This window comes from Triticum dicoccoides, chromosome 4B, assembly GCF_002162155.2.
Source record: "Triticum dicoccoides isolate Atlit2015 ecotype Zavitan chromosome 4B, WEW_v2.0, whole genome shotgun sequence".
Classification (NCBI taxonomy): Eukaryota; Viridiplantae; Streptophyta; class Magnoliopsida; order Poales; family Poaceae; genus Triticum; species Triticum dicoccoides.
In genome coordinates this window covers 537,407,205-537,415,008 of record NC_041387.1, presented here as the reverse complement: position 1 = coordinate 537,415,008, position 7,804 = coordinate 537,407,205, and the positions used below count along the sequence as shown (strand labels likewise).

At 42.3% G+C, this 7,804-nt stretch overlaps 1 long non-coding RNA gene across 5 annotated transcripts; it reads left to right on the top strand.

Annotated features, from left to right (window-relative positions):
* The first annotated feature begins 12 nt into the window (after positions 1 to 12).
* LOC119291336 lies at positions 13 to 7,202 on the top strand. 5 transcript variants are annotated; one of them, XR_005142338.1, is made up of 6 exons: positions 13 to 705; positions 1,351 to 1,406; positions 2,643 to 3,602; positions 3,868 to 3,977; positions 5,717 to 5,824; positions 6,882 to 7,202. It is a non-coding gene; the product is annotated as an uncharacterized LOC119291336 (long non-coding RNA). The 5 variants fall into 5 exon arrangements; XR_005142337.1 differs by lacking the exon at positions 6,882 to 7,202 and having other exon boundaries at positions 2,643 to 2,681; positions 3,497 to 3,602; positions 5,717 to 6,057; XR_005142336.1 differs by lacking the exon at positions 6,882 to 7,202 and having other exon boundaries at positions 2,643 to 3,362; positions 3,497 to 3,602; positions 5,717 to 6,057.
* The last annotated feature ends 602 nt before the right edge of the window (positions 7,203 to 7,804 follow it).

The window sequence follows — 7,804 nt, the reverse complement described above, 5'->3', positions numbered from 1 at the left end:
CCTCCTTCCGGCGCGCCGTCATCCCCGCCTCCTGCCGGTGCGCCGCCGGACCCTCCTTCTTCCCTAGAGCGCCGCCACCCCGCTGCCTCCTACCGGCGTGCCGCCGGACCCTCCTTTTTCCCTGGAGCGCTGCCACCCCGCTGCCCCCGCCATCTCCCACCATGGGGTAACCCTAGATGGCCGTCGGCCCGCCGCTGCCGACGTCGCCTCCTTCTCCCTTGGCCCTCAGCCACCCAACGGCCGCTGCATCACGCCGATTAGGTCCTACCCCAGGACAGCCACGGGTGTCGTCATCTCCAGAAGCCTGTCCCCAAATCGTTGCCACCTGCGCCTCCGATTCAGCCAATGTCGATCATCTCCCTCTTCGTCCTCCACGGGTGTTGCTCTGCCTCGGTCTATAATTAACGTCCATGCCCCAACGCCTTCTCGCCGTTCCTCCCCTGAGCGCGCCCTGCGGCTAACCCTAGGGACCGAGTCGGGCTTGCCGGCGCGGCCGCATCGTGTGCTGTTGGCACCCCACTCCACCTGCTCTGCTGCGCCCCGGTCTCCAACAGCCATTCTGAGGAACCCATCTCGCCGCCACCATCGTCTGCTATCCTCCAGCAAGTGTGCTGCGGTACGCCGATGTCCTCCGATCGGCAAGCTCCGCCCCTGCCGGCATTGTCCACCCACACCATGTCCTCCTCTTTGCCAAGCAGCGTTAAGGTATACACAAAACCCCACATCTCTCTCTCTCTCTCTCTCTCTCTCTCTCTCCATGCCCTCTGTTTCTTTTTGATCTGATGTGTATTGAGGTTCAGTTTTCACCATGTTGATCTGATGCTGAGACGTGCTAGCTACAACAGAAGCAGCTAGACACTTTAGTTTTGCAGTTCCAAAACTACACAAAAGTTGGAGAGAACGTGTACCATTACCATCAGTGGTCGGGGAATAGAACATGAATCAGACAATTCGTTCTTTGTACAATCAGAGTTTAGAGGACAGTATACTGCATCACAATTTTGGTTCTTTTGTTGTTGCTTGTATAAATGATCACCTACATTGTAGGGGCTTCTCCCTATACTGAGCTTTAAAATGTGTCGCAATTAAAAGTCAAGGAATTTTTCAGTCGAATAAAATTTAGTAACTAGCTTTTTCATACTGATCTTTATCTGCAATGTGATGGGTGTGGACATAAACATGTGGTGTTACCTTACAGTATGTACTTTATCTTCCTTTATGCCGCATACATAATGGAATTAGAAAGTATACTTTTAGTATATTAAAACTAGCATGTCCCTTCCTTTTAGTGTACTGAATTAGTTCTTATAATCTAATCAAGTGTACACTTCTCTGTTGTCTGTACTATAGCGGTGATTAGCAGAAGTCCAAGACCACACTGTAGGCAGGAAAAAGGAATGTTCTTGGTAAGCTATAGTATTCCATTCTTAATTTACTCACTTCAATGCATAGTTTTGTTAGTTCTTCCATTAGTTTCGATTGAAGTATGCTCAATGGGATAGGGTTTAGAAAGTTATATGCATAATGGGAGATTACTTGATTTGCTAATCCTTATCTGGTTAGTGATTCCTCACAAACTCAAGCGATAATATGCACATGTTTCTTCGTGTCGTACTTTGATCTATGCGTGTTGATTGAGAGATTCTTGGTCTTCAGTTTTTATGTACAACTCAAGTGACCAAATTGTATTAGATTCTTTTCCCTCACAAACTGCAGTCTTGGTGCCTTCCTGTTGAAAAAAAAAGAAATGGGGGCATGGGGCACATTATGCAGTCAGAACCTAGATGTTACTATACAACTATGAACATAATTCTGGGAGGTAGCACGTGGTCGTTCTTAGTAACAGTATGTTGGAATTGTAGGATATGGCTCTCATTTTGTTTGGTGTTGGAATAGTAGGTTGCTCGCGGGGGCGCTTGCATTGTAGATTAGTAGAGGGAATATTGAGACGACGAGGAGAGGCGACTTAACTGCAGTCTGCACAACACCATGAACCATGTAGTACTAACTTGCCACTGCCACATTTGCTCACTCATTTCTTTCTTATGCATACAATTTCCATTTTTAATTATTTTATTTAGTTTTTTCTCTACTTATGTTGCATCTTATGTAATGCATATGAAAGTTTAATACATTGACAAGTGTGAACTATGGTTCTCTGTAGAATGTGAACTTCTGGACTCCTCTCATAATTATCAACATTTTCATATGTTGTAACCTCTTATGGGCTGATATTCTGCAAACACCATAGAACTTGATAGGATAAAGATTTATCACTCGAGTTCAATCTTCGTGAAATACTCCCTCTGTCTGAAAATATTACGTCTTATATTTTGAGATGGTGGGAGTATATGATATGTGAGAATGAGAAAAGAGTCGAACTGACACTACATGTCCTTGAGAAAATTGAGAACCTCTACTTGCCAATTGCTAAATAAATCTGTAAAACACTTCCTTCATCATTCGGTACATGTTCCCTGTAGTAGATTGGATGGAGAAAATATTGCTTTGGCTTTTGTTAGCGATATGAAACTTCAATGCATTATCACTTTTCAGAGGTGAAGCAACTTTCGGTATTTTGTGACAGCACAATCTGTTCTTCTATTTCCTAATCTTGGTTGTTCACTTGCTTTTATTCACAGGGTAAAGAGGTCAATCTCTTCCAATACACAATTGTTGAGGTATGTATCAATGTCTAAAGGTTAAAAAAGAACCAGGTTACACCATACGGTTTAGGGCGTGTTCGGCAGTCCACCAGCTCCTGGCTCCTTCAACTCCACGGGTGGAGCTGAGCCGAACGCGCTAACTCCTGGAGTTGAAAACGAGAAGCCAGTGATTTGTGTAGTGCAAAAAACAAGGAGTCGTGGAGTCAATAAAACCGAGCTCCACCGAACAGAGAAGTGAGAGTTCAAGGATATTACACCCCCCTGCCACCGCCAAGTGACTCGCTGTGAACCGGTACGAGGAAACAACACGAGCGGACAGCCATATGAGGCCAGCCTCCGACCAGGCCCAGCCATTTAGACAGCCCACTATTCCTTTTCCCAGATCAAATCCCAATAAAGGTAGCCACCGACCAGGCCCAGCCTTTTACAAAGCTCGTGACTAGAAGCTAACGCACCGAACGGATTGGTCGCTCCAGGATTTGACGCGAGAAGCCGGCTGCTGGCTGGCGGCGATGGAGTTGGGGAGTTAGCAGCTGTGGTGGACTACCGAACACGCCCTTAGGTTGCTCACCTTGGTTGCTGACCAGGTGTTCAAAAATCTTAGTGAGAGAGGACATTGACGGTGCGAGAATGGAACATAACAAGTTTTGTGTGTGTGTGTGTGTGTGTGTGCATTACCGAAACATTGCACGACATGTGAGTCTACATCTAACTTCCTTTCAGCTTTCTATTGGAAATAATTCTTTAGAAATTTTCACTTGGACACTTATCCTCTCTTTGTTTATCATTTCATAGGACTAAGAAAAAGTTCATCTGTGTGTAACTACCAGGTTCTTGAAGTCCGCCCTCTCATTGATTGGAACAGGGTGAAAGTTGTGGAATTTTTGCTGTGACCGCCTGGACTACGATGACAGGGCTGACAAAGATGAAGCCAAGGTAAGCCGTGCCTCTGGTATTCTAACATGTGAAATCCATAAGACAATTCTTTCGAGTTGCGACCTGCATTGTGGTGTCTCCGTTCATCAATTTCTGAGCACCAGCTCCAGTGAAATTAGGTGTTCATCCAGCCATACTCCTAGGTGGCTTTCTTTGGCCTGTTTCTTATTGTGTATTTAGTGGTTATGCACAAGCTTCATCATCTGATATTTCTGCAGTAATTACTGAAAACAATTTGAGGACAAAGCTTTGATTGTTGTTGTAGTTGAAGATTCAGAGTTGCAAGGCAGGCATAGTTAACAGGGATAAGAAACTATAGAAGATTTATCAAATCAGACATGGGCTTGGTTATGCAATGATTCATTGGGATCTGAGGTAATCAGACCATACACCCAAACTTAAATTTTACTTGCTTTTAAATGTTTAGGAGGCAGATGATGTTTGATATGCTAGACTGAAGTACGCACCTTTTAAGAGTATATCACTGATACTCTAGTCACCAATAAAAATGGAAGTGCTGAAAATTAGTTTGTAAGGAAACAAACTAAATAGTGAGTCCCAGCAAACCTACTGCCTAGATTACACGAGCTCATTTTAGCTCTAAGATTTCTTTTTTGTCTCTTTTACATTCTGGTAAACATGTGGGTGAATAACAGTTAGAAATTGTTCTATATGTACACGGGAATTCTAATAGAACTGATGCTTGAAAGAATAAAAACGTCTATAATATTTGTAAGCCAGGCACTGAAAAAGCTCACTCCTCACACCAGATCACCATCGCCGACGTATCTACTTTTCCGAAACAGAGTCCACATGTTTACTCATGTTCTCAGTTTTTTGTTGTTTCGGGGAAGGTTTGTTAGAAGCCAATCTCTTCAGCAAGCCCTGGAGAAAGAGAGCTAGATATAGTGGTACTTGCTAGCGTTTTAATGGACACCTCCTTTTGGCCTTTTTTAGTTTCTCGAATTAGCTAAGAGACTTCAATGAGTGAGTATTTTTTGGTCCCTCCCTTTTTCTGTGTCTTTTGGAGTTTTGCATTGTGGTGAGAGGAGGATAGAGATACCCAATTGCCATGGGGACCAGAGATCAGCTGAGGTCACATAGTTTGTCTCGGCATTACAATGTGAGGTAAAGGAAGGAAATAAAGCGATGTTAGAATATTACAATCATATATCCAAACATATTTTATGCAGTTGACCAATGGTGTTGTTTCATCGATTTTTACTTCTCTAGAACCACCTGATTTATTGGCACAATGCCTCGGAACATGCACAGTGAAGCAAACCAAATCAAACTGTAGCTGCATCTACAAAAAAATCATATCGCTCTTGATGTGGCAAGCTTTATCAAGTTCAATTACGCAGTACATCAGGCAAATCTGCAACCCCACAAACCACGAATGATGCAGCAAAAGTTTGTAATCCAAAAATTGATTGAGATTTCTTATGTTAGTTGGTTAGTTGCATCAGTGACATATCTCTAGAGATGTTGCATATTTTTGGACGATTGTTGGAAAATACCTTTCTGCTAAAATTTGTATTATTTTTCAAAGTAGACTCTGCGCTAGGTGGGGTTGTCATCCTCCATTTTTATGGCCATGACAAATGACAATATCGGGATGCTATTTAACTTTGACTTTTGTCGACATGTGTTTTGATGCTACTTCAATTCTTTAGCGTATCGCGATGAGGCTGATACTGTTGGTTGTACACTGAAGGTTGAAAATGTTAACTGTTTTGAATAGACTATTTCAATATATTGGCACAGATTAGCAACAATACTTACTATGGTAATTACAATGCCATAGAATTTCTGAATTATTAGAATATTTTGCACTATTACACATTATTTAATAATCGGTGCAATCTAATGTTAATCCACCTAAATTTGTAATAGCTAAAATTTCTAACATGCCTCATGTCTTCATGTTTCTAGCTTCAAATCCTTAAAAACAAATTGTTCTACAACTCTCTATCTTGCTAGAATGGACTTGTTACCCATATATGTGTATCTACCTGAGAGCAAACTTTACATACTTAAAAAATGTACCTTTTGTTGTCAGAATCTAACTACATTTTTTGTTTATGACGATAAATATTTTCTGCCTGGAGCAGAAGGTTATAGGGGTGGCCCGATATCATGGAGACTTGGAGAGGCGCCGTGCTCGGTCCAGTGAGGAGCTCCGGGTCAACACTGTGGCTGCGTGGTGGGCATGAACCATGGTGACTGCCTTCCGGCTTTATTCTGTTGGCTCGTACATTTGCCGCTGGCTATTCTTACAGAATCATGAATTAGACTTAGGAGAATTGGCATGTCATCACATGAAAATTTTTAAACTATGAGGTGCTATAGGTAAACATGGTGAATTCACACTTTTAAACTGCCTGGTGATTTTTTAAATCTCAGGCAATCAAAACATATGCATTTTCTTTGTTTCTCGCTTCATGTTTTGTCATGGACTACATGAGTTTCATGTATACCCGAATGTTTCCAAACCTGTGATTAACAAGTTCTGTTCCACTTCTAAATTACAAATATCTTATTGATGCTACCATATTGGTGAGTGTACTTGATGGTGATATTTTTTACCTCTTAAATGTTGAAATTTAGTTAATATTCCTATATGTTGAAAGTAGTAATAGTCCTTAGTTTTCATAGTGGTTCATGATCTTGGTGGTGCCTTTTTTCTTTGTTCTACTAACAAAAAAGGACGCATTCTATGTGAAATATTTGTGGTTTCGGAAATAAATTATGTTGTAAATCATCATTAACATGGCATGTGATTGCATCTTGCACTACTTTCAGCCAGCGAGTTGTCTAAACAATAAAGTAAACATGTGAATGTAATATATGGTGTCATAACTAATGTGTGTTGGAAATAGATGTTCTGATCACTAGCATGATTTTGGATTGAATCTAAAATTTGTTTCAGTTTGTAAGCTAATCTAAAATAGGTAAAAGGCATAGTAGGAGAGAAAACATTGTTATTTGCAACTTTACTCTCTTCAGATCGCCGTTTTGTAAAGTAGTTTTGCCATCTTAGGACATGTGAGGAAATGCATATTTGGCCATTATTCAAACGAACATTTAGACCTCAATGTCCTATCTCGTTTCTTACAGTTCCTCATTATGCTAGCTCACAAATTAAGGGGGAAAGGAAGTGGTGTAGATATACAATTTAATCTCTACTATTAAAGGGGAGTACATTTTGTTTTATTAGTCACATCCCTCTCTCCCTCGTACGTAGATTTTTTTTACAAATAAATGTTTCGATCGCAGGTTTTGTCATCCTTGAACCGGTCTGCCCTCAAACGAACCCCTTAGATGCAGCCAACACCTTGTAGCCCACACATTACTCTCTTCAGGTCGCCGTTTTGGACCGTGTAGCGGTGTCGCCCGAGAGCCACGCGACTCCCATATCGCCCCTCTGGGAGAGCCATATTAGGGTGGATCTAGGCCCATGCCCGACGAAGAGGGGGTGGCGGAGGGAAGGACTGCTGGTGGTGGCAGTCATTTGGTGGCGACGACTGGTGAAGCGTGGAAAAGGTCGGGGAGGTGGACCATTGGGGGAATGTCAGTGACACCGCCGCTGCTTTCTCTCCTTCTCGAGACACCACCTTTGTGAGCAAAGGAGACCGTGTTGCTATCTCTGTTTTGTCACGGAATGTAAGCAACATCACAAATTTTGCTATTCATCTCATGTTGAAATCGACAAAAGTTATTTTAGAAGAAAACATGTGAAAGGATGGCATGATATATATCATTTCGTATATTATGTCAGCAAAAACACATTGTGGTGTTTGCCCTCGGTTACGATGATGTGCATTTCTTGGCACCGAGAATAAGCTTGGGACACTATGGATGGGTGAAGAGGGAGTGGGCGATACCGTGAAGCGAAGGGGAGATGGCGGTGAGAGGAAGGTACATGTTGAATGCCATGGCGCCGAGGGGAGGAAGCAATGAGAAGTTTTGGAGGGGAGAGGTTTTGGAGGGGAGAGATGACGGCGGCGATGCCCGTGGCAAGGAGAGCAAGCGGATGGAATGTGGTGTGAGTGTGAGCATTGTGTCATACTATGAGAGAGTGAATTGTATTTTCCAAGACGAGAAGAAAAGGTGCGTGTTTGCTTTTTTAGGGAAAGGAACTATTTGCTATAAAAGTCATTTTTGAAAAATAATTACCAACAAATGATTTACAGTTGAGC